At 38.4% G+C, this 26,973-nt stretch overlaps 1 protein-coding gene across 3 annotated transcripts in view; it reads left to right on the forward strand.

Annotated features, from left to right (window-relative positions):
• The first annotated feature begins 19,894 nt into the window (after positions 1–19,894).
• Positions 19,895–26,973, forward strand: part of EMB2816 (Small nuclear ribonucleoprotein family protein) — a 331,892-nt gene continuing 324,813 nt past the window's right edge. For 2 of the 3 annotated variants that reach the window (XM_089416426.1, XM_089416428.1), the window contains exon 1: positions 19,897–20,363. The gene's annotated coding sequence lies outside the window, so the exon portion shown is untranslated. Of the gene's footprint in view, positions 20,364–26,973 lie in introns of all 3 variants that reach the window. The other variant, XM_089416427.1, reaches the window with a different exon arrangement.

Raw genomic sequence — 26,973 nt, forward strand, 5'->3', positions numbered from 1 at the left:
TACAATTTGTCTATTATCACGGTTGTTGTTTGTTATTGTTTACTTGTTTCAAGTGTCTGAAGAAGGAAGCGAGAGTTAGTTGGAGCGAGCAAGCAAGGACATCACCAAACGGGATAAGTGTACTAAGAGGTAGGCCCTCTTAATTGGTTCTAACCTAAGAAAATCTTCCATAGAATGTATCTATTGTGGCTAGACCCATTATCGGGCTAGAGGAATTTGTTTGTGTCCGCACTTATAATTTTACTTCACCACAATAGTTCTTGTCGAATCTTATATAAACCTCCTACACCCCCTACTACCTACCCTCTGATATTTGCAAATCATATTACACATTTAAATGTACAGGGGTCGTAGATGATATAGACAACTCCCCTGTTCCTTATGAAACTGCAAATCCATATGTAACAGGATGCAAACTGAAATCAATTCCTTTGCTAAGGATAGTCTTAAGATTAGATCATGATATATTCTCATGAAATAATCACGAGATTTTCTCATGAAACAATACATGAGAATAACTTTTTTTTTGCCAAGGGTCACGTTCTTTGTTCACATTTATTGACAATGTGATTGACGTTTGACCATAATTCCACAAGCCATTTGATGAGAGTTGAGGCAGTTTGATTATCATGACAGCATAACAACACCATTCTAAATAAAATACATATGTTAGATTTTATCTTTACTAACCACAACCAAGCAATTAAATAAATAGTTTAAAAATGGTAACTACAAGGCATTCAAGAAATTATCTTGAAATCCTGTTTGGAAACATGCCCATAAATCTCTATTACTCGTTTTCTAGAAATTATGCTCACAAGTTACCTAGATGGTCATATTTTGCACAAACCCATGTCCCAAAATTCCTAAATTTGGCCTCATCAATTTGGAAATGATGTGTAAATATCATCCCTGAAAACAGGCTAATACAAGATTTCTAGTAGCAAATCCGCATTTTGACAACATTGAAGCGCTACTGAACTTATGGAAAATACCAAGAAGATTGTTGAAACTTTGCAAGAAGTTAAGTAATCACAAGATCTATTCTAAATAATCACCAAATCATGGGGAATTTATGAAAATTAACAATTAAATATCTCATGAAGCTCGTATGAAGTGAAGGCCTTATAAGGTGGGTAAATGTGGTAATATGGATGGTAAATTTTCTTTGAATAATCGTCTATCTAGAATTCCCTCTTTTCTCTCTCAAATATATATTTTCTTTATTTTGATAATGTACGAGAGTGAACAAAACTCAAATAGTTTGTTCTCTAATTAGATTAGATTTCAATAATGGAAGTTTTCCTATTCCTAATGATATATTGTAGGTGCGAGATGGGAAAGTTTGGGATCGTGATTTTACTGTGGAATAAGGCATAAGATGCAATGGAGAAGGGTGGGGTGGGGTTTCCTGAGAGGGTGGTCGTGACACAAGATAGGGAGGGGAGGAAAACTCAATATCCATGGCACAAGGGATAACGCTAGACTAAGATAGAAACAAAGAATAATTGGAAACAACAACCAAAATAGTAACTTTACCACCAAATTCGATGAAGAACCAAGCACATACGAAAATTGAGGAGCAAGTTATTTGAGGCCACACACTATGTGAAAAGTTGACACTTTGAACTGAGGATTGAGTAAGATCAACATGCTTTTTCTCAGGCACAAACCTGCTACCATGACCTCAAGCTCCCCCACCACCTTTCTTCGTTATATGATAATAATTCAAAGCCTTTGAGAAGTACTAGCCCACTTGTGTTAACGAACTGATACCAACTAGAGAATTTGTGGGGGGGTTCAGGTTAGGGGGACCAGGGTTTGCCCCCAAAATATGGTAGGAACGAAAAAACTAAGAAGGACATAATTTAAAGGAGTGACAAGTTTCCATTGTAACAAAGCAAAAATGACATTACAACTTCCTTGGTGAACATAATGAACAATTTAAGCCATTCAAGATCATTCATTAATCGACCCATCCTCTATAATGAATGCATTGTGGTGAAGTGTTTGACAAGCTTCATCATGAGATTGTATGCAAAACACGTGGAGGGTGGGATGACCATGCCTCCCCCCTTTGTTGAGTGGATCACTTGTCTGGGTTCCTCAATATCCTTCATCCTGATCATGGGTGTTGTTAGGAGAGTTAAAAAGAACTTCTGAACCAATATTTGAAATACTACATTAAATTTGATAATTATTGCCACCATTGATGATCTCGTAAAATGATCCCTTATTATCATTGAACTAGGTTGTTGTTTTAGTGAATGAGAAACAAAGGCCTTGTAGGGTGAGTGGAGAACTTCGTGGGGGGGGCCAGGTCAGATATACCTAAGCTTGCTCCCCAAAAGATGGTAGAAAAAACAAAGCTAAGAAGGAAGGAAGTGCGAGGAGTGGCAAGTTTCCACTATATCATAGTGGAAATAACCTTCCAAATTTCCTTAATGAACATACCAAAGAGTTTAAGTCATTTTATATCCTTCATCAATCGACTCATCCTTCATAGTGAATGCATCGTGGTAGAGTGTTTAACACTTAGCTTCATCATGAGATTGTATGTAGAACATGTGGAGGGTGGGATGACCACACCTCCCCCCTTGTTGAGTGGGGTGACAATGGTGGGTGGGTCCCCTTGTCCCTTATATCACTTGTTTGAGTTCCTAAGTGTCATTCACCTCGATCGAGTGGTGCTTCTAGGAGAGTTAAAAATAACCTCTAAAACAATATTTGAAATGATGTAGGAAATTTGATAACCAATACCACTGTTGATTATCTTTAAAAATGACCCCTTCTTATCATTGAACTAAGCTATTGTTTTGGTAAATGAATTTTTTTTCCTTGTGGTCTGTAGATCACAAATATAGAGATATTGAAACCATACAAACTATCTCCTAAACAAGTGGATCACACAACTATCACGTTGTTGGAGTTTACTTCTTTAAGACAAAAGTGGTTGTGCTTTTGTTGACTTGATTACAAAGGAAGGGGGCTAGTTTGGCTGCAAAATCATCATGGATGTTGCATAGCATCCAATTGGAGTGAATGGCTAAAAGAATCAATTGATTTTGGACTTTGCACAATATGTTGACCGTGGCTTTGACCAAAGATTCATGCCTAATTTGATGGCCATTAGCATGGGTTGAATAACATAGGAGCATAACAACATCACTACTAACAAAACCCAGATGCTTGATTTTGTCCATAAGAGGTATACCGAACATCAAGGTTCTATTAGATTTCTTGTCCCTGGAAGTCTGCTACCAGATTTCCTATAGATGACGGATGCTAGCACAACAAAGACCTCGCTTTTTAAAACAAGCTACTACTATTGTTGAAGATGTTCATGATTGGTTTATGGGAAGACTAATTTGATGGATTATGTGAGATATCCATTGTAAATTCCCTCTTGTAAACATTTTAAATATGCCTTGTAATTATTTAGCCATGATTAACTAATAGAGAGAGTGGGACATGGATTTTAAGAGCTTGGGGAAGGATATTGTTGGGGAAAACTGGTTACTTTAAAGCTAGTCAGGGAAACTGACTATTGTATTTAATGGAGCTATATGGTTATTAAATCAGCTGAAAACAAGCATGTGTCCATGTTTCTGTTAGGAAAAAACTACAACCAAATAAGAGGACAAAATTTTGATAATAGGTATGGGTTGCGTTGTCCAAGAAAGGGGGTTTGTGTCGACCACAAAAAAGAGATGGTTTGCGTGTCTAAATGATGAGAAGAAAATATCCTTAGTCAGTTAGAACCATGAAAAGAAGTGGAGGTCGGGGAAGGTCTTTGAAAACATAAAGGATTCATTCACTCAACTGGAGTTGAGTAGTAAGAAATAGAGCATCGCGATATTGAGGGGATTTACTGTGAAAATATTATTTAGAGGAGAACACTCTATTAATGGCCAATTGAGGAACCCGAGAGGGCTTGTTGGGTGAATATCAGAAAGCAGTGGCTTGCCTAAGGTCGAGGAAAACACTGGGAAGCTTGTGGATAGAAGAAGTTATTGGCAAGGAGACAACGACACTCGAGCATTGTGAGGGGAAATGAAACACCAAATGTTTCCTTGGGGTTGAAGAACTAGTGCCTGACTCATTGAGTAAATGCCTAGAAAAGGTGATCTTATACTCTCATGGTAGTTTATCTAATTGATGAATTTTCCCATATTAAAGTGGAATTTCTTCCCCTGAAACGTTATAATCCCCGTACTAATGTTGGTTGTATTCTAAACTACTTGAATAGTTGGTGGGTGAAGATGGTGTAGCCTTGCGACACCCTATTTTAGTTGATATGACTAGCTGTTTCATGTGCTGAGGCCTATTGTGAGTAAAGGAAGATGTTCTCTATCTTCATCATGATTGTTTTTATATCTAGTGGGTGAAGGTGGTGTAGCCTTGGGACACCCTATTTTAGCTGATATTATTGGTTCTCTGAAAACACTCATCTTGAAGATTTGAAATTTTCCTCAAGGGTGATAGTTGCAAGAAAGAACTGGCTACAACTCGTCTATGGTTGGGTGGAGAGTTGAAGTCACACTCTTTGTTGCCAGTTTGTCTTGCTATATAAGATAAGTATTTATTTGAGCTTCTTGTGCTTAAATTATATGTACATGCTATTTGCAATGGTTAAATGTTTATATTGATGATAAGGAATGTGATTTCCTATGTGGATGTGGGATGTTGAACTCCTAGTATAAATCTAGGAGGAATGGTTGAATTTCGTATATGTTGAGAGTTCGAATCTCAATGAATTTCAATCATGAGGAGATGGTAATCTTTGTGTTTATTCCATTAAATCTATTGAATATGATTTGCTAACATGTATTGCTATTATTCCATTATTGCTTTGTGTATGTGATTTGTGTTGAATGGAAAGGAATGCATGATTATGTTGTGGTGGGAAGCTGGATTGAATTCCCTATGATGTCGAGAAGTGCACTTAGATGCACGTTCTCTGTGTATTTTACTGGGCAAGTTATTGGCTTGAGTTTTACATTTGTCCCAACTAATTATGGGAGTAAGATGTTTGTGTATTTTAGTAAAGTTCAACTAAGGTTTGAATGCATTGAATTAATGGATTTCATTGCCTCGGTGCATTGGGCATTATTGTGAAATCATGAAGTCCATGTTTTCCTAGGCAGAAGAGTCAGAATGATTAGGGCATGTGTAAATCCAGGAAGAAATCCATAAAATATTTCTAAGTAAAAAGTCTTGCTTACAGGTTGATAATCACTTGTGGCCCCTGCCAAGTCGGGGGCTGGGTTATTTTATCATGCCAAGTAGGTCAGGACAAGAAATAAATTGGACCCATCGACTGGTCAAGTGGGGCCCACATGGGCTTAGGGCTCCAGCCAATGTCACACGTCATGTGTTTTCGGTGTAATGGGCCAACTATCGACTATACACAAGTGTGCTTGTTCCACGTGGATCCATCCATGGTGGTAGAGAAACCATGTAGGTGCCATGTGAGATGCTATGTGCATGAAATGTGGGGGGCACTATTAATGTGGCAAGTTTAGTGGGCCTAATTTTAAATGGCTATATCTTTTGATCTATAAGTCAGATTAGGGCAAAATTTATATCGCCAAAAAGGTCTCGACAAGATGAATGCTATGGTATCATTTGTTTCTAGTTTTAAGATAGTTGAGGAATGAGAAAAATTTATGACCCCATTTCCAAGACAGGACTATGGAGTTTAGGTCTATGATAGTAATGCATCCTTCTACCCTTAGTATGGGCTCTTGGTAGTGTAAGGGCGTGTTATAGTGTTGTAACAGAGGAAAGGTTCAAATGTTGGACCTTTGGGAACATAATTGAAGTTCTGCTACATAATTGATAGAACAAGAGGTTTCAACTTGTTATGAAGGATGCTTGTGTTGCTTGATGTATTTAATGTGATGTATGCTTATAACATGTTAGTAATCATTGATATGATTTCATTGAGTTTGAGGTGTAGTGTTGCAACTAACTTTGCATTATTAAACTCACAGTAACAAGCCAAGGTGATGATTTACATAGTGCATATATATTTTGTTTAATATAACAGTTATGTGTGTGTATGACAACACATAAAGATAATATAAGAAGACACTAAGGAATAAGAAAGATGAACAACAGGATGGTGCAATGCAACACTGGAAAATCTCAATATGGATTTGAGGAAGAATGAGTTGAGAATATAGGAGAGGCAGACTCTCTTGACTTAAGGGAAACCTTGAGAAGTTTAAGGGTTGAGATAAGGAGTTGCAAAGTTGACAATGGGAAGCACGTTAGGGCATAAGAAATGTTGGTCAAAGAATAATAGGAGCAAACTGAAGTGAATGCATTTATACTACAAAGTATCTCAGATTTGGAGAGGCAAAGGCAGCATGAGTTGGGAGCTAGCCACAAGATGAGGCAAAGATCATCAAAACAAAGAAAGCAAGAGGAAATAAGTAATGGAGCAAATGGAAGTAGATCCAAGAAAAGGCGTAAACTATCAAGTGAAGACATAGTAAAGGGAGCTACTTCATTAAGAACTCAAAAGAGAAGAACCAACACTCATGCGCAGTGATATGGTGGTACTAACAAAAGATATCATCATCATTATCATCATCATCGAAAAAGGGGGGAAAATGAATATGTACTAAAAGAATTCAAGAAGGCCAAACTTCCTATATTTGATTGTAAGGTAAAGAGAGCATAAGACACTAAGGCATGGTTGCTTGGGATGAAGAAGTTCTTCAGAGTCTACAACTGCTCTACGAATATGCAAGGAAGGGTGGCTACCTTTGGCTAGAAAGGCAAGGCTAATATCTGGTGGGAATTGTTAAAGAACGTGAAGAACATAAAGGAGGAGGAGCTAACCTAGAAGGAGTTTGAGAATTATTTCATAGTTAAGTATGTATTTGAAAGGTATTTTGATAGGGAATCTAAGGAGTGTTATGAACTCGAAATGGGGCAAATGTAGATAAAGAATATGTCACTATTTTTTTTGAGATATTGAGACATGTTCCATATCTCAAGGATAAAAAGAAAAAAATTCAGAGGTGTATCAATGGGCTACCATAGGCGTTTAAGGATCGAATTGAGTTTGATGAACCACAAACTCTTGAAAATGTAGTCAGGAAATTGAAGCATTGATATGAGCAATCTAGGTGCATACCTGAGTATAGAGCATATTGGAAAGCAAAGAAAAACAACAAATTTAAAGGAAATGGATGAAGAGTAGTCAAGGGAATAAGATCAATCCCTAACAACCAGGAAAATTGCAGAGCTTCAGCATTGCCAAGAAAGAAGGCTGACTTACCCAGATTACAGGAGAAGAGGCCAAAGGCCACAAGGGAGGACCCTATAAATGTTGGGCATGTGGGGAGAGGCACTTGAGGAAAGGTTGTCCATAGTGCAAAAATATTTTCTCAAGATTGTACAACGCGCAAGGGACATAAAAAATTAGGGACGTGGCTAGAACGTGCCAAGAATTTACACAGTCGTGGATAGAATTCAAGTAGACGATAAGGAAATGATTATCGAAATGTAAGGCATGCTCTGTGATCGAAGCATTTCAATTTTATTTGAACCTGGTTCAAATTATGGTTTTATTAGTCCAACGATGGTGGAAAAATGTGATTTGAGCAAAGAAGCACACCAAGAGTCATGACTAGTTCAAGTAGCCACTAGGACCAAAAGAAGAGTGAAGTATATTATTAGATCATGTCTTTTTATGTCGAAGGATGTGGTTACATTAGTTGATTTTAACTTATTGTCATTGGGTGTATATAATGCACTATTGGGGATGGATAAGTTGTCCCTGCATCGCACTAAGGTGGACTATTATGAAAATATGGTCAAGTGCAATGAAGAAAATGGAGAACGAAGGGTGATGCAAGGAAAAATGAAGCCCAAATCAATAAAGAAGTTCACAACAATGCAAGCCAAATGATGTTGCCAAAAAGGATGTCTATTGTTTGTTGTACAAATAACAAAAATTATGAGAATGATAGTGGCAGTGATTGGTTAGAACACCCACTTCTGAGACAATATCTTGATGTATTTATAAAAGAGATTTCTGGGCTACTCAACAAAAGGAAGTGGATTTACCCATGGAATTATTTACAAGAACTACACCAACATCTAAAGTTTTGTACCAAATGAGTACCCCAAAACTCATGGAATTGAAGATACATCTAAAAGAAATTTTCAACAATGGATACATTAGGCCAAGTGTGTCACCATGGAGTGCACCAATCTTATTTGTGAAAAAGAAAGATGGAACACTGAGATTGTGTATAGATTACACACAGCTGAATAAAGTTACCATAAAGAACAAATACCCATTACCATGAATTGATGAGTTAATTTGATTAGTTACAGGGAGCAACAGTGTTCTTCAAAATCAATTTGAGATCCAGTTATCACCAGGTGTGTATCAAGGATGGAGACATCCATAAGACAACATTCTCGATGAGACATGTCCATTATGAATTTGTGGTAGTACCATTTGGATTGAGTAATGCATCCGCTACCTTTATGTGCCTAATGAACAATGCATTATGTCCTTGCTTGGATAAGTTTGTGGTAGTATTTGTTGATGATATATTAATATAATCAAAGATTAAGGAGAAGCATGAGAAGCACTTAGTTGCAGTGTTACAATTGCTACGAGAGCATACGATATATGAAAATATCAACAAATGCTAGTTCTTCCAGTCATAAATCCATGATTTGGGACACATTGTCTCAAAAGAGGGAGTAGTTGTTGATCCATAAAAGATTAAATCCATTGTGGAATGGCCAACACCAAAGAACGTTGTTGAGGTTAGATCATTCATTGGTTTAGAAGGTTACTATTGGAGATTTATCAGAAATTTCTCCAATATGGGTCACCCAATCACAATATTACAAATAAAGGGAAAGAAATTTCTCAGGACAACTGAGTGCACTGCTAGCTTTGAGTGGCTAAAGTATTTACTCACTCAAGCACAATTTCTTTGAATTACTGATCATGAAAAATAATTCGTGGTGTGCACAGATGCATGTAGGGAAGGGTTGGGTGGTGCCCTCATGCAAGAAGGGTAGGTGGTTTGCGTTGAATCCTGAAAATTAAATGAGCATGAACAAAACTATGTGAATCAATATTTGGAGCTTGTTGTCATTGTTCACGCCTTAAAAATGTGGAGACATTATCTCATAGGAAGAAGATATTTATTAATGTCAGATCACAAAGGTTTGAAAAAATTTGTTTGAACAATTGAAATTGAATGTTAGGCATGCTCGATGTTAGCTTGAATTGGTGAGTTTGGCTTTGAAATCACATACGTCAAAGGGAAGGAGAACCGAGTTGTCGATGCACTCAACAAACAAGTTCAATTGGCTCATATAACAACGATTAGTTCCTATGTAACTGATCTTAGGGAAATAATTAAAAGTGTTGGACAAAAATATGAAAAGAATTAACAGTTAAAGGAAAAATTATAACAGGAGCCCGAAGGTGAGAAAGATAAATTATTTCATCTCATAGAGGATGGACTAATTAGATTTAAGAATAGAATTTATGTGCCAAATGAAATGGCTTGAAACAACTCATATTAAAGGAATTTCATGCAAAGCCATATCCAAGCCACCCTGGCTACCAAAAGACATTAACAACTATTCATACATTTTATTATTGACCATATTTGAAAAAGGAGGTGGCTTATTTCATTTCAAAATGTGTTGAGTTCCAACAAGTAAAGGTTGAGTGCAAGCACCCAACTGGTTTGTTATAACCCATCCCTATTGCGAAATGGAAGTGGGAAGTAATTTCAATGGATTTTATCATAGGATTACTGCAAACAACCAAGCAACATGTTGTCATCATAGTTGCGGTGGACAAGTCGAGCAAGGTTTCTCACTTTGTAGTTGTTAAATCAACTTATATGGCTAATGACATAACCAAAGTTTTCATGAAGGAGGTGGTAATATTCAATGGATTACCTAAGAGAATTATCTTGGATAGAGATGAAAAAAATCATTTCTAACTTTTGGAAGGAATGGTTTGTTGGTCTAGGGACAGATTTAGCCTTTAGCACAACATATCAGCCATGGCTTGATGGGTAAAAAGAGAGGACAAATAGACCCTTAAAGATATGTTGAGAATGTATGTAATGCACCAGCCAAGGAAGTGGGAAGAATCATGGGTACTGGGAATCATTGAAGATGAGTTTGTTTGAGGCTCTCTATGGGAGATATTGTAATACTCCTATTAGTTGGAGTGATCTAGTGAAAAAGGTTCATGCTGGACATGACATGTTGAACAAGATGTAACAAGAAATAATAACCATTATGAAGAATTTAAAAGTGGCTCAAGACAGACAAAAAAGTTATCCCTACCAACATAGAGTTTATAAAGAATTTAGAGTGGGAGAGCATGTTTACCTATGAGTTAAACCTAAGAGGAGTTCCCTAAAAATTGGGTCTTGTGCCAAGTTGGCTTCATGGTTTTATGGTGCATTTCAGATTTTAGAGAGAGTGGGGCTAGTGGCATATAGATTGGCCTTACCACCTACTGTAAAAGGTCATGATGTTTTTCATGTTTCTTTGCTTAAAAAGTATGTACATGACATTAATCATATGATTGATTGGTTGTTGCTACAGGTGTAACTAGAAGGAGAGTTCCATCCAAAACCTATGTGCATCTTAGAACGGAGGTAGATTGCTCTTCATATTCGAGTTATAGAGAAAGTCAAGGTGTAGTGGAGATACTTTGGGCCTGAAGTAGCTGCATGGGAAATGGCTAATCAAATGTGGGCAACATGTCTAATTTGTTTACTCGTTAAGCAAATACGTGTGTACACACACACACACACATTATGATTGTACAAATTTGTATATATAAAGGTCGTTGTTTATGTTGGGTTAAAGCGTTGTTGTAATTGTGTTAGAATATAGAACACCAAGGATGATGTTCCTTTAAGGGGGTGGGGTCTCTGACATACCCATTTTTGCAAATTCCCTCTTGTAAACATTGTAAATATTCCTTGTAATTATTTAGCCACAATTAACTGGCTGAGAGAAAGGGATACAAATTTCAAGAGCTTGGGGAAGGATATTGCTTGAGAAACCTAGTTATTTTAAATGCTAGCAAGGGAAAATGATTGTTGTGTTTAATGGAGCTGGATGTGCTATTAAATCAGTTGACAACAAGGACGGGTTCATTTTTTTGTTGGGAAAAAACTACAAGCAAAGAAAAGGACAAAAAGTTAATAAAGGTATGGATTGCGTTGTCCAAGAAAGGGGGTCCGCATAGACCACAAAAAATAGACGGTTTTGTCTATTGAAACAACGAGGAGAAAATATCCTCAGTCAGTTATAACCATGACGAGAAGTGGAGACTAGGGAAGGTCTATAAAAACATAGAGGATTCATTCGTTCAAGCATAGCTGAGCAGTAAGAAACAAAGCATCACATGATTGCGGGGATTGAATCCTCTATATTTTAATTAGCTCAAGTGGAGATGAGCAGTAAGAAAAAAAGCGCTGCGAAATTGAGGAAAATGAAGCCTCTATGTTTTCACATAGAGGATTATGAAAATATTATTCAAAGGAGAACACTTTGTCGATGGCCAACTGAGGAACCTCAAAGGACTTGCTGGGTGAATATCACAAAGTAGTGGCTCGGGGCTAATGAAACACCAGATGTTGTGAGGGCCCATGAAACACCAAGTATTGTGAGGGCTGATGAAACACCAAATGTTGCCCCAGGGCTGAAGAAATGGTGCTTGACTCATTGAGGAAGTGCATAAAAAAGGTGATCTTGTAATCTCATGTGGTTTATTCAACTGATGAATATTCCCATATTAAAGTAGAATTTCTTCTCCTGAAAGTGAGTTTAACACTCTCTATGATAATTCTCATACTGTTGTTGCATGTATTCTAAACTACTTGAACAACGAGTGGGTGAATGCGTTGTAGCCTTGAGACACCCTGTTTTAATTGATATGATTGGTTGTTTCATGTATTGATGCCTACCACAGGTAAAGGAATATGTTCTCTATCTTCGACATGATTGTTTGTATAGTTGGTGGGTGAAATTGGTGTAGCCTTGGGTCACCCTGTTTCAACTGATACTATTGGTTATTTCTCATAAAGCACTCATCCTCAAGCTCTGGAATCTAGCTCGGGGGTGATAGTTGCAGGAAAGAAATGGATGCAACTTGTCTATGGTTGGGTGGAGAGTTCAAGTCCCACTCTCTGTCACTAGTTTGTCTTGCTACATAAGATAAGTATTTACTTGAGCTTCTTATGCTTAAATGACATGTACATGTTATTTGCATTAGTTAAATATTTATATTGATGATAAAGAATATGATTTCCTGTGTGGATGTGGGATGTTGAACTCCTAGTATAAATCTAGGAAGAATGGTTGAGTTTCATATATGTTGAGAGTTTGAATCTCAGTGACTTTCAATCATGAGGAGATGGTGAATCTCTGTGTTTATTTCATTAAATTTGTTGAATATGAATTGTTAGCATGTATTGGTGCTATTCCATTATTGCTCTGTGTATGTGAGTTGTGTTGAATGGAAATAAATGCATGATTATGTGTGGTTGAGAAGCTGGATTGAATTCCCTGTGATGCTAAGAAGTGCACTTAGATGCACATTCTCTATGTATTTTATTCGGCAAGTTAATGGCCCAAGTTTTAGATTCATCCAAGCGAACTCTGGGAGTAAGATGTTTGTGTATTTTAGCGAAGTTCAACTAAGGTTTGAAACTATTGAATTCATGGTTTTCATGGCCTCTATGCGACAAACATTATTGTGAAATCATGAAATTCACGTTTTATCAAGAAGAAGAGTCATAATGATTCGGACTTGTGTAAATCCATGAAGAAATCCAGAAACCCTTTATAAGTAAAAAGCCTTACAAACAGGTGGATAATCGTTGGGGGTCGGGTTAGTCAGCCAGGCCATGTAGGTCGAGACTGGAAGTAAATTGGACCTTTCGATTAGTTAGGTGGGGTCTGCCAGCTGAGGTTGGGTCAATCAGTCCTGGGAGAAGGTTGGGCTGGTATCTTTGTCGAGCCCCTTAACCAGTCAACCAAGTTGGGTCGGAGCTCCGGGCAATGTCACACCTTGTGTTTTCGGTGGAATAGGTCGTCTACTAATTTTACACAGGCACGCTTGTTCCACGTGGATCTGTCCATGGTGGCAAAGCAACCACGTAAGCACCACGTGAGATGCCGCATGGGTGACACGTGGGGGCCATTGTTGATGTGGCAAATTTAGTGGGACTAACTTTAAATGGCCATATATTTTGATTTGTATGTTGGATCAGAGCAAAATTTATATTGTCGAAAATGTCTCGACGAGACAAATGCTATGGTATCATTTGTGTCTAGTTTCAAGATAGTTGAAGAATGAGGAAATTTTATGACACCATTTCCATGACAAGGCTATGAAGTTCAAGTCTATGATAGTAATGCATCCTTCTACCCTTAGTATGGGCTTTGTGTAGTGAAAGGGGTGTGTTACAACTTCTTATTATTGATTTGTTGCTTGGAATAATTATTAATCCTTTGATATGTTGCTACATGAAATAAAGTTGCTTATTCAACAAGGACAACCATCTCAAAATTTTATAAATTATGCTCAGGATGTTGTTTTTTTTTCCAAGAAAAAAAACGGTAACCTTTTATTAATAAATTAATGAAAAGTTACACAAAGCAGATGCAATTAAGCATTCCGTAAGTTGCCACATGGGCCCGAGTGCCTTCGCACTCCACGCAACGTTAGAAGACTAACGTGCAAAGAATAGGAAAAAGAGACAGAGAGGAGAGAGAAGGAGAGGCAAGAAAAGCTGAAAGTCTCACGCTTCAAGCTTTTCTCCCCTTTTTCTTTTCAACCTTGCGCCATTCTCCTTGAGTGGGCTCGATCGAAGCAATAACTAACTGTGTTTCTGCATTCTGTGGCCCTGTTTCTTTGTCTGAGTCTGAGGTTTCTGAATGGTGGTGCCGTTTGATGCCTCCCACACTTGGATCCATGGTTGTCATCTCTGCGTGATTTTGATAAATCTTTGTGCTCTTGTAGGTTGATGTAGTAATTTTCCGGGAATCTGAGGACATATGTTCCTGATTGTTTACCGTTTGGGTCGCTGCTGCGATATTCTCCCCAATAGGATCATCGTGTTGTTCAGTCCCTCTTCCTCTATTTCTTCTTCAGGATTCACTGTACATTTCCAGCCTCTTGGTTTGTGTACTTGTTTCTTGTTCCTTTTGGTTTCTCTTTTATTTTGCGGACAGTTATTTTGTAGATGTCCTGTTTGTTGACAGCCTCGACATCTGAAGGCCGTGTTTTCATAGTCCAGAGGCTGTTTCCACTGAGAGTTGTTGTGAATCAAAATTATATTGTCAGGAAGCCCTTCACTGAGATCAACCTCCACGCAGATTCTGGCGAAGGTATGAATGCATCTGTCTATTCTTTCAACATCCTGCTTGATGAATGAACCTATGGCATTCCCTATCGCTGCAAAAACATTAGGGAACCAGAAATGTAATGGTAGATTGTGGAGCCTGACCCAAACCGGCATTTTGGAAACCACCATAGTGGAGGGGTCAAAACCCGGAAACCAGGGGGTCATGAAAAGACCAGCATTTCCCCAGAACCATGGCCCCTCATGGAGGGCATAATCTTTTTCCTTTGCTGTGTCGAATTTTACAATAAAGAACCCCTTGGAGCACAAATGTATATCACAATTTGTGGTCCATGTGGAGAAAATCCACTGTCTTAAAGCATCTGTTTTGGGCCAAAACCCGTTGAATCTGCATATAACAACCAATGAAGCAAGGTCAGAGTGAAATTTTTTTACCTCAGGCAAGTCGATTTGTAGAGCAGGGGTCTGAGTTCTTTGTTCCACGATGTAGGGACCAGGAAGATCTGGAGATGGTGAAGGCTTGTTTTTGACTTCCCCCTTCCCTTTGACAGCATCTTTGAAAGAACCAGAGCCTTTAGGGCCTGAACCAGAGCTCCCTCCTCTCAACCTTGTGCTTATGATGATAGTTGAGTCTCTGCCAATGCCATAGTGCTGTACTGAGAAATTGTCCTGCAAGATTTTACCTTCATGTATCAAGCTTTGCAGATTTGATGGGATGCCCCTATCGGCTTGTATTTCATCCTTTATATTTTTTATCAGCATTCCTGTCCAGATCTGCTTGCAGATGGTTTTCCCTGTCAGGGTTCTGATGAAGATTTGAGTTCGATCCTTTTCTGGGTCTTTGAGGGCTAGCTTGAATTCTTTGCCCCCTGAAGCTTCTACTGTGCTTCTGATTGGACTGTCGCTTATTTTCAAAATATGCTTGTCGGGCCTTCTGTTATAAAACGGCATCCAGGTTGTAAGCGCCCAGATCTGCTCAGCCAGGAGCTTAAGAAACTTCACGCCCCGTTCCCTGCTCCCGCCCCTTACAGATTTATCAGTTAAAATCCGTCCTATTACGGCAGATCGACTCCATATTGCATCCAAATGGAACATGGGGGTTTCCTTTCTGCCATACCAGTGTATAGCATTCACAGAGGAGATCGTATCAAGGAAAAACCAGTAAAGAGCATGTTGTTTTGGGATGCGGATCTCCGGGCAGAGGATTTCTGGTGTCGCCCTGAGATATTCGATCTGTAACTTGGCAGCGGGGCACGCCAGTCGCAGCCTCCTTTGATTCCAACCGTAAAAGACCTTCTCCCCAGCAGATCCTGCCCCGAACCAGAGAAAGCCAGCGGATTCAGGGTATCCAAAAGCCAGACGCCTAGCCGATCCATAGCCGAGCAGTTCTTTTGGAGCCTCGGCGGCGTAGAAGACCTCCTCTGAAACCCCAGATCCAAGAAAAGCCTCCATCGCTTTCTTCCGCCCAGATCATGCTCAGGTTGTTGTTAGAATGAATATCATTCTTTTTGAAGTAATTGTTTTGATGTTGTGCTCTGAAATGAACTCTTTTCCAGATTGCAGTGATATTTTGAATAAAGGTTTGATTTGCTTTCCTTATGAGGCATCACCCCCCTACAGGGTTTGGTTGTTTCAATCATCATCTTCTTGTAGAGATGGGATGCTCTAGGCATCATCTCCTTATAGGGATGGGATGCTCCATGCAACATCTCTTTGTAGGGATGAGTTGCTCTAAGCATAATATTTTCCATTTTGTTAAATAACAGGATCCCCACAAGATGGGCCCAAGATAAGCTCTAGTTTATTTGTTATAGGATGCTCTCCACTATCCATTTGTACAATTTTCCTTACATTTTCATCAGAAGGTTCCTTTAAAAGAAATTACTATAGGAATTTGAGACTTGCTATAGGAATATGGGACCTTGATTTCTTGAAACATAATTGTCATATCTACTACTATGAATAGTTTAAACTACACAAAACGCATCACACACCGTATTTTTATGTAATAAATGTCCTGATCATGATCTTGGTCGATCATCGAATGCCAAAAAAATTTGAAGAACTAATTACAAAAGACTGAACTAACATCAATTTTGTGAAATCTACCTGCCGAAGACTTGGTTTTCAAGCAAAGTTCATGTCCAATTGTGCCAGAACCCTAATTTTTACTATTGGACCCTCTTTTTTTTTTTTTGTATTGTTTTATTTTCCTATACTATCCCACTCTTTTGGTAGAGAAAATCTTCAAGTGTAGGAGTGTTTCCAATGCATCCGCTTATGAAACAAGATCTTAGTTAGACGCATATCCAAATCTGAAAAGTGTACCTTCATGATTATCGATATATGAGAGGCAAACTACTCATATGGATTTGATGTCGAAAAAATAAATGCTTTGGACGTAAAATATTTGAACGGATGTAAATACACTATCTCATTCACTTTTCTAATTGTTGAGAAGATAATGTATGTTGATTTAGATCCTCGTAGCATTAAAGAGATGAACAAAGTAATTGATATCATGGTTGATAAATAAATTATGTCAACCATCAAAGAGACTTATGTAGGGAGATTTTTAAAGAACTCAAAAAGTTGCCTCCGAAGATGTGGAACATGAGGAAGAACCCTCTTCACATGGTTGTTCATGCACTTAATCCATAATGGTATTTTGAAAGTCTAGACAAAGTTACACCAATAAACAATCTTGAGATGAAAGAAATGTTTTATGATGCCATCTAGATTTAAAATCCTAATAAAGTAAGGGTAATTTGTTTTCTATTCCTAAATTATAAAAAACCAAATAACCCCACTTACACAATTATTGCAAGGGAGAATACTATAGATAGAGCATGTTATGACAAAAGTTAGTGATGGACCCATTGTCCATAAGGCTACACTGATAATGCTAGTTTCTAATGTCTTCATTACCATTGTCCCTACAACTTCACAAAAACTTGTCTTTACTAAACCTAGGAAAAGCATTAATAAGTTCACACTCAACAACTCATGAACATTGTAGCTTCCTTTTTGTTGAAATGCGAATTATTCTCAAGGTTGAGGCAATTAAACCATGTTTGAGAGCTTAATACAAGTAACATCCTAATAAAACCATACTCGAGAGCTTAGTAAAAAAAACATCCAAAATCATGAGTGTCTATTATTCCGTCTAAAGACTGCAATGTATTAGCAACTTGAGGCTTAAAGTAGTTCGGTCTAAGTTAGGATAATTCTATAAACACTTTTATTCTTTGTGAGGATTAGAATAATTCTCATCTTCATTCCTTTTGATGAATAAATTGTTAAAGAAATGTTCCTTGAAGTCATTTGGTCAGAAGTCTTGAAAAAACTAGTGACACAACTCTTCACAAGGATTCCTACAACCATCTCATGTTGGATCTTTGCATGCAAATGGGCCTCCAATGAATATATTTAAGGTGCAAACTTTCTGTAACTTTGGTTCGCTAACAAACTAAACGTCCTAATTTTACTAGGGCTTAGTTGTTGCTTCCCCTTGTTGGGTCAAAACACACATTGTACAAAGACTTGAATGTTTGAGATTATGTCAACTCAAGATTAAATCTGAACACCACAAAACAATACAAATATTGTATTAGAATGGTGAAGGCCAATTGACTCTTATTCAAAAGACTGTGTACATTGATTTTGTTAAATAGTACAATATCCACTTTAGATGATGACATAAAAACAATGCATAAGAAAATCATCGAGATGTGGATGGCTTACAAATAAACTACTTTAGACGAGGCTCAACCTGAGTCTATAAATGCAACAAGTAAGGAGCTACATGAAGCACACATTTATGGATAGTAATAAATGATATAGATATATGATGGTTACGTTGACCTGATATCCTTGTCATTGATCACATGGTTATAGGTGGTTCTAATAGATCCAATCCTAGTAGGCAAAGGGTTTTGTAGTGGTTAAATATCCTTAATTTTTGAAGGTAAGGGGTTCCAATAACGTCCATGTTTTAACAACCCCCTAGAGTTTATTTGGGGTTGTTTATATAACATATAAACCTCATAGCATAACCATTTATTTGAGACCAAAATTATTCTCACACGAATACTTTTTCAAGGGTTTTTGATGTTGTAATAGATTACCATGGGTTTAATTCACCTTACAATTGTAGGCTCTTTCACAAGTCATCTTTGTGTCGGATTTCACTATTTAATTTTCAACTACAGTGAAAATATATTTTGTTGTTCCTTGACATGGTATGATAAATTGGTTCTTTTATCATTATAAGTACTCTAAGTATGGCTGACCCCTATAGGATAAATGAAGTTAGAATAATGTCATTTTTTCAAGGAAAATTTTATATGGAACTATCAGATACTTCTCTACATTTCGTGGATGGTACCTAGTGTAAACCTATGGAGGTTGATTAGAGTTCCTAAACTGGTAGGGACATTGAGCTAGGCACAAAAAAGAGGCAATCACCTTGGGGAATCAACCTCAAGAGCCCTCACACAAAACTCGAAACATTCAACCACTAGAGCTAGCCCACTTGGCTAAGATAAGATAAGGTTATTATACTAATGTATGGCTATTACCAAAATATAGGTCAATCAGGCTCAAAATTACAAACCCATACGAGAACCTTGAGGGTTGTGCAATTCTACTTTGAAGGCACAAAGTAAGCTAACCTAACAAAATACATGAAAATTACATGAGAACACATGAATAAAACCCTAAGATGCATGAGGTCCTAGGTCAACATCAACATCATAAATATGAATATAAGTATGGTGGGGACGAGTGGCGTGCAAGAGAGTGGTGGAAGAAGGGTCATCCTTGGCTTTGACTGCCCTTACAAGGGCCCCATTGCAACACTTCTAATGCCCTTCGAAAAATATCTGTAGTTAAAGGGCCATGGCTATAGAATCATAGAAGTGCTTTGGATATAAGTCCCCTCTTACTCTTAACATCCAAAATTTTTTGCTGAATAGTTTCTTAAGTAAAGTGGATCCATCTCAAAGACATTATAAAGGCTAAATGATTCTTATCTTAGTAAGATTTTAACTGCAATATAATTTTAAAATCAAAATTTCTCGCAAATTAAATAAATATTATATATAGTCTTTGGAAATGGGAAAAAATGTAAAAATTCACTAATTTAAAGTTGAAGGTGTCTTATTCTACTCGCTACTTACTTCAGTATACTTAATGCAATGAAATATAATAAAAACACAACACGTTACATAAATAACTTTGATATTTAATTGACATCAAATAAATAGTCAATGAAAAAGATACTTCAATATACTCAATACAATGAAATGTATAAAAACACATTACATAAATAACTTTGATATTTAATTTTAGATGAAATAAATTTAACCAACATCCTTTATGAAACATTATAAAAACACATTACATAATTATTCAGATGAAATTAATTTAATAAAGGTAATTGAGGTATACCTCTAACTACAAATCCAAATAAGAAATACAAATACAAACTGTATGTTTATATCATTCGTATCATGTAACCAGTATTATGCATGGTCAATTTTATCGCAAGGCATCTGAGTGAGTCCGAAGCCTGTAACCCTGGACGCGTCAAGGGGCATTGCGCTGTTGTGAGAGGGCTTGAAAGGAGAGCGCGAAACGTTGAGCCGTCGATGTGAGAGGGTAAGTATTACAGGAGAAAGCTATATACATTGAGCCGCTCCGCTGAAATACAAAAAACAGCGGCCATTACCACAAATCAAAGGACCACCTTATATAAAAGGCACCTCTAGATATCAAGTTCGAGGGTGCCACCCTCTAGCCCGGTGTGTCTGTATCAAATTATCGTTGTACCAAAGTCAGAGGCCGCCACTTCTATATGCCCGCTTGACCTAACCCGAGTGTACAGCGACAGAGAGCAGAGGTATACCCTTAGTTGCCCATTGACAGAGAGACAGACCATCGACGGAGGCACAGAGAAAATAGCAGGTACTATTGTCTAATTCTCCAACAGAATCTAGGACTCCAGACAGCATTGGTATTCCATTACAACAATTTTTTTTATTAAATTTTTTTATTTACATATTACGTGTTCATTTTTGTGAGAATTAAAACCCCTTAGAAAACTGGAATGGATAGACATTTCTTAAATGGAAAGTCAAGTGAAGATCCAAATGCATTTAACGAGTAAAAAGTTTTGGGGAATCTTCACAGGCACTGAAACAGAACCTACAGCTTAATAAAGTGAGTGATTGAGTGGCAAAACAGAGACAATAGTGCCAAAGTCAATTATCGACCGTGTTCTTTCAGATTCAGAATTACATCATGTTGAGCATAGATGGATCTTTAAAAATAATATGGGAGGACTTACAGAAGTGGTTTTTTGTTGTTGTAAAAGTGATAAATGCAAGTTTTTCTTTGAAATTTAGATTCAAAATCGTTGCAGAAACTACTATGTCCAGCCATATAATGATTTGAGGCCGACTTATAAAATAGTTTAGTGCAAAAGTAGAAGAAAGCTACGTTGTTAAATAGTTTACTTTCAACTTACAACAACGCTATTTTTAGATTAAGTCAATTATTTCAGTCTTTCAATGTATAATATCATCTCTTTTGGCTGAAGATGAAATGTTAAATGAAAGAGATTCCGAAGCTGCTAGAGAAAACGCTAATGAAGGAGATCAAGAAGGGGCTCTCTATCTAGATAATGCATTGTTTACTAAAAATCAAATGAGAAGAAAAATAGGAAAACACATAGTTTGAGAAGATCTTATCACAATTGAGTGATCTGGATTGGATCATTATATTATTTGTCATCCATTTTACTGTTTCAGAGTGAAAAAAATGGGAAGAATCAACTCACAATATCATTTTTATTGGCCGGTCTTAGTTCGGTGAACTGGGGTTAAAATCTTCCAGAAGTTGTTTGAGGCATTTAATAAAGTTTTTTGGGGTTCAAAAACTCTTGCCTATGCTAGACTCCATTGTGTTATTGTACACGTAGATGCCTTTCCAACGATGTAAGAACGACCTCAAACAGAGTCCTTATGCAAAAGTTATGACACCTAGAAGTTGACCTTCCTGTTTTGTCCACCATGATTCAAGAGGATGTCATGTCAGCCCCATTACTCATGGAAAAGCAGCTAGTCACGTGACAATGATGAAGAAAATTCTAGAAGAGTCGAGTTGTAATTCATATTGAGGGTGAGTGGGTCAATTTTAACCCCTAGTTGGCTATCGGCCCATCGGGCTATGCTATAACCAGGCCACTAGGAGGATGTTGAAAATTGTACCAAGGAGAGGTGTTACTAGGCTTTTATCTCTTTTAGCCTAGTGAGCACATTAATGGCTTTTGTCTTGATGCCATTTATGAGTTATATTAATATCATTGTGGGAAAAAGTAGTTAGAAGTGTTGTACCGTGTACTTTTTCTAATATTAAAGTCACTTGTACTTTATAAAGCGACTTTATGTTAAAAGTACTAAATGTACTTTTCTAATATTAAAGTGAGGTGAAAAATCACTTTATGAGAGAAATTAAAAATGTACACAGCTTAAGAAAAGGTACCATGAGACTTTTAAGTGATTGGACCAATGTATGAGGGGGTCATTTGGGAGAAATGATCTCAACCACACATATTGAGATTTGAGGATGAAATCTCAGCCATTGGATCCTAGGTTTAGGCATTCAATTTTTTCCAAGGAGACAAAAGAGGAAAAGGGAAATCATTCTTCACTTCACACTTGATAGAGCATGGGGAGAAGAGAAGAGGAGGAGAAATTGCAGTTGTGAGAGAAGGGGCTCGAATCCCAAGGAGAGAACTGTACTAGCAGCACGAGTTTCAAGGAGAGAGGCTCCATGATTTTTGAGGAGGACAATAGCACAAGAATCGAGGACAACAACACAAAATTCAAGGCATTTGGGCATGAGTTTCGAGGAGGTTTAACATTGTTATGGCCCCAGAATTCGAGGCATGAATTTCGGGACTGTCTACTATAGGCAATGGAAAAAGAAAGGGGTTTTCAGCAGCTTCCAAGCACGAAATTTGAGGTGTTTACCATCAACCTTCAACACATAATTCGAAGCAGAGTTCAATGTTGTTTTTGAGGCAGATTTTGGGCACAAATTTTGAGGAGCTGAGCAGAGGAAAAGTGCTAAATTTCTGGGCATAAATTTTAGTGTAAATTTGAGTTTTTTAGTGGGTACAAATTTCTAGAATGTGTGCATTTAATGCTACAACAAAAGGGAGATAAGTACTGTGAATTTTATGTACTTATTTACAATTTCTCAAGCAATAAAAGCCTCCTTTGAAGACTAGTTTTCTCCAAGAGGCTATGGAGTTTTTCCAGGGTCAAATTGCCCAAAAATAAGTGCCTCATATGTGTGAATGTTTGCATTTATTATCAACTGTTAGGAAAGAGAAAAAGAGTAGAAACACTCTTTATGTTTGCAATTAATGCATTCTGAAATTTATATCAGCATGACAAAACATGTGGGTTGGGCCTAAATAAACACATGCAAAATTGTAAACAGGGTTAAGGGTGCAGGTCATTAATTTTGCACATGGTATCAGATCAAGGTTGAAGGCTGAGATCTCAAATTTTATACAACTGATAAAGATGGCAGCAAGCATTAAATTCTGCTAACAGTGTACCAAAACCTTTGAAACTTTGTTAGAAACCCAAAGACTTCAACAGTTCAGAGGGAGGAAGGTTCTAGCTCACAGATTTGCTCCAAATTGTTGGTTGTGGGGTCATGGCAACAGGGTTGAGAGTAGAGGACAAATTGATAGGGTCTGAAAATTTTGGCCCATGGAAGGAGAGAATCATGCTTTTACTGGAGGAAGTTGAAGTGTGGGATGTTGTTGAAGCAGTTGTGCAAGCACCCACTGATCCAGCTCAGTTGGTGGAGTTCAACAAGAAGAATGTGAAGGCAAAGAGGATCCTTCTAGATGCCATCAAGGACCATTTATTCCCTCATGTGTCAGGAATGAGATATGCCTATCAAATGTGGGAGTCCTTGGTCTCTTTACACTAGATTTCTAATGAGAACAAGAAGATGGTGTTAAGACAAAAACTACGCAACACAAAGATGACCAAGACCGATAGTGTAACCTCATATCTAACCAGGGTCTCACAGGTGAAGGATGAGTTTAGTTGCCATTGGAGAGGTTATTCCAAATGAACAGTCGGTTAGGGTTGCCTTAGATGGGTTCACCGAGAAATGGGATGGTTTTATCCATGGCTTGCTAGCTAGAGAGCATTTCCTTGGTTGGAGGAGGATGTGGGATGATTTCATCCAGGAGGAGTGCAAAAGGTGGCAGCAAGAGTGGTTGGGGAGGTGAAGATGAGAATGTTGCTCTTGCGGCAAAGTGCAAGACGAGGTCTTTTAGTGGAGCAAAGCAGGGGAAGGGGAAGCAGAAGGCTAAGGAGAAGGACATGAGCAAAGTGAAATGCTTTGCTTGTGGGAAGACTGGTCACTATGCTATACAGTGTCCCAACAAGAAGGGTAAGAAGAAACAGGGAGTTGTAGCTTTTGCTGAGGTGGATGATTTGCGGCTACATTTGATTCAGAGTGTGCTTTGTTGGTGAGTTTAGCCCAATGTTGTTAAAAGCGCGATCGGGATTAAATCGGCGCCGGGAAAAAAGCGGAAAAAATCGGCAAAAGCGGGAAAAAAGCGTTTGGCACAAAAATATTCATTTTTTTTCAATTTTTTTAATAAAAAATCGATTTTCATAACTTAAAGCCCGCTGCCCCGCGCCTCGGCGCTTTTTTCAATAAAAATCGCGATTTTTTCGGAAAAAATCGCTATAAAAAAAAGCCCGCGATTTTTTGGGATAAAAATTGCGATTTAAGCGGGATAGTGATAAAATCGCGATTTTAACAACACTGGTTTAGCCACTCATGTTACATCTTCACGTGCATTGTTCATTGACAGTGGAGCATCCTGCCATATGACTGGAGTGAGAGAGCACCCATGAGTCTTTTAGAGGATGATGTTGACTTGGAGGTTGTGCTTGGAGACAACTCCAAAGTCAAAGCGACAGGAGTGGGGATAGTTTCATTTCAGAGGGAGTCATTACCTCCTCTGAAGGTGACAAATGTTCTTTATGTTCCGGGGTTGAAGAAGAGTTTGATATCAGTCTCTAGCTTGGAGGACAAGGGGTTTGAGGTACTATTCCGAAAGGGACAAGTGTTGATATATCCCAGAGGATCTAGTATCGAGTCTGCTCATGTGATTGGAGCTCGTAGTGGGAGATTATACAGACTTATGTTTCAGCCTCTTAGAGCTATGGTAGCGCAAACTAGTAGCAATGAGTTGTGTGAGCTATGGCACAAGAGGATGGCCCACTTGCACCATGGAGCTTTCAAGATGTTGAGGGAGATGGTTACAGGTTTGCCTGACTTCAGCACAGAGCATCATGATGTGTGCAAGGGGTGTTCTTTGGGAAAGTACACCAAGACACCTTTCCCGAGCAGTGACAACAGAGCTGCAGGTATCCTTGATTTGATTCATTCTGACGTATGTGGTCCCATGTCCCATGTTTCATTGAGTGGATATGAGTATTATGTGACTTTCAATGATGACCACTCTAGGAGTACCTGGATTTACTTCATGAATGTGAAATTTTTAAACTGGAATCCCTACTGCAACAATTGATGATGTTTCTCCTACTTGTTAGATTTACATGAATAAGTTATTTGCAGTTTCCTACGACAAATATTGAAATACATACACTACAACCTTCACTTAATTAATTTATTTGCGGAGACAAGAGATTGAGCAAGAAAGAAAATACAACTCAATAACATCGTTATGTTTGGACAAATGTACCTAGAAAAACCCAATGTGGGAAAACTGGTGCAAAAACTCTGAGGGTTTTATTATTATGCAGTAGTAAAATCTGAATACATCTCTGGAAGCTTTCTCGACAATCCAGTTACAAAGAATAACCTGACAGAGAGATTTGTGAGATTAACTCACACTATCACTGGAAATCCTCGCTAATCCAGCCCCAGAATGATTGCCCCCGGCTTTTCTGGCTGCCTTTGTGCAGTGTCTGTGTCAGCCCAACGTCAAGCTCTCTAGGGACAATGTCAATCCTCCAGCTGGTTGATTTGCTGCCCAGGTGATTCGATTTCTGCCTTCAGGTCTCACACCCCAGCTCCTGGCTTCTGAACATTCCCTGTGCAAATTTCAGACTCCCTCTTGGCTTCTGTGCTACCTCTGCGTGGCTCTGCATCAACCCCTTTGGCTTAGTGCTGCCACTGTTGGATCTCCCTCTGCCTTCTCTGCTGAGTATCCTCCAACTGGGAAAGATTTCCCTTCGGATACTATCCCTGCCCCCTCATTGCAAAAGCTCACTTCAAATCTCTCTCCTGCAGCTGCTCTGCTTCAGAAATTCGATCTTCTGAACTCTCTTGGTGTGTTCTCCAAGTGTCCATCAAGCTTCCTCTTATAATCCTCTCATTGATCAATCAACGACCCAGATTAGATCCTAATCAATGGCTAAGATCATATTGACTTGATCTCCGCCTTCTTCTAGAAGTTACACCCACAATTTATATTAATACCCTTTAATTATTTTATTTTCCTAAGTTTAGACTTAGGGTCCCATTAAAAATAATTAATTATTTTAATACCACAGTTTTTGGGTGGAATTTCCCAAAACGATTTTTGGGTATTGGAGAATGCATGTGTCTAAGCCTCCCTGCAAATTTTGAGACTTAGAGCACATCTGATGCTACCAAAAATCAACACTCCCTCTTAGCGAGGAATGTGCTCTAGCAATGCCTCCCATTGAAGCATCACCCTGACTTCATAACATCGTCCTCTGTGTTGCTGATGTCTACCAACTACTGTGCTGCTGCTACAACTGTACTGCTGCTGACACTGCCACTGTCAACACTGCATCCGTACTACAACTCCCTCTCAAGTGTTGCATCTGTGCTGCTGCTAGCACTGCCACTGCCAATTGCCACTGCACTGCAAACTGTTGCTGCTACTCCATCAACAATGAAAAAACATCCCAAATTACTAAACTAACTGTGTTCAGTATGATACCACGTGAATGCTGGAGCCTGATTGCTGCTAGTCTTTGCGCTAACCCTCTGAATCTACTGCGCTGCTGCTGACCTCTGCTCTGTGCCATCTGCACTGTTGCCAACTCTGCTCTGCGCTGTTCAGTCTGTGGCGCTCCTAGCCACTGCAGTCTGCAACTGTATTTCCAACACTCCTTGGCATCATCCAACACTAGTCCTCTTGTTACCTCTAATCTGGGCTTCCGTAGCAAGGAATTGATCCAAGAGGTGGGCTTCTAAAGGATCCTACCCATCTGTAGCTCTTTCGAACTGCAACTCCAAATCAGCTCACCTCCCTCCTGGAGTGATCTCAGCTGTCATGGCAAACTCCTCTTCCTTGATCTTTGCGGGCGTAGCCTTCGGATCGTGTTTCTCATCCTTGTCCTTCTTCCTGAGAGGACACTGAGTAGCATAGTGACCCATCTCACCACACCTGAAACACTTGATCTTCGAGACGTCCTTCTTACGTCTCCGCTGCTCCTGCTGTCCCTTCGATGCAAGGGCTGCATTCTCCTCC

This window comes from Pinus tabuliformis, chromosome 3_2, assembly GCF_031772625.1.
Source record: "Pinus tabuliformis cultivar Carrire ecotype Pingquan chromosome 3_2, CPIR1, whole genome shotgun sequence".
NCBI lineage: Eukaryota > Viridiplantae > Streptophyta > Pinopsida > Pinales > Pinaceae > Pinus > Pinus tabuliformis.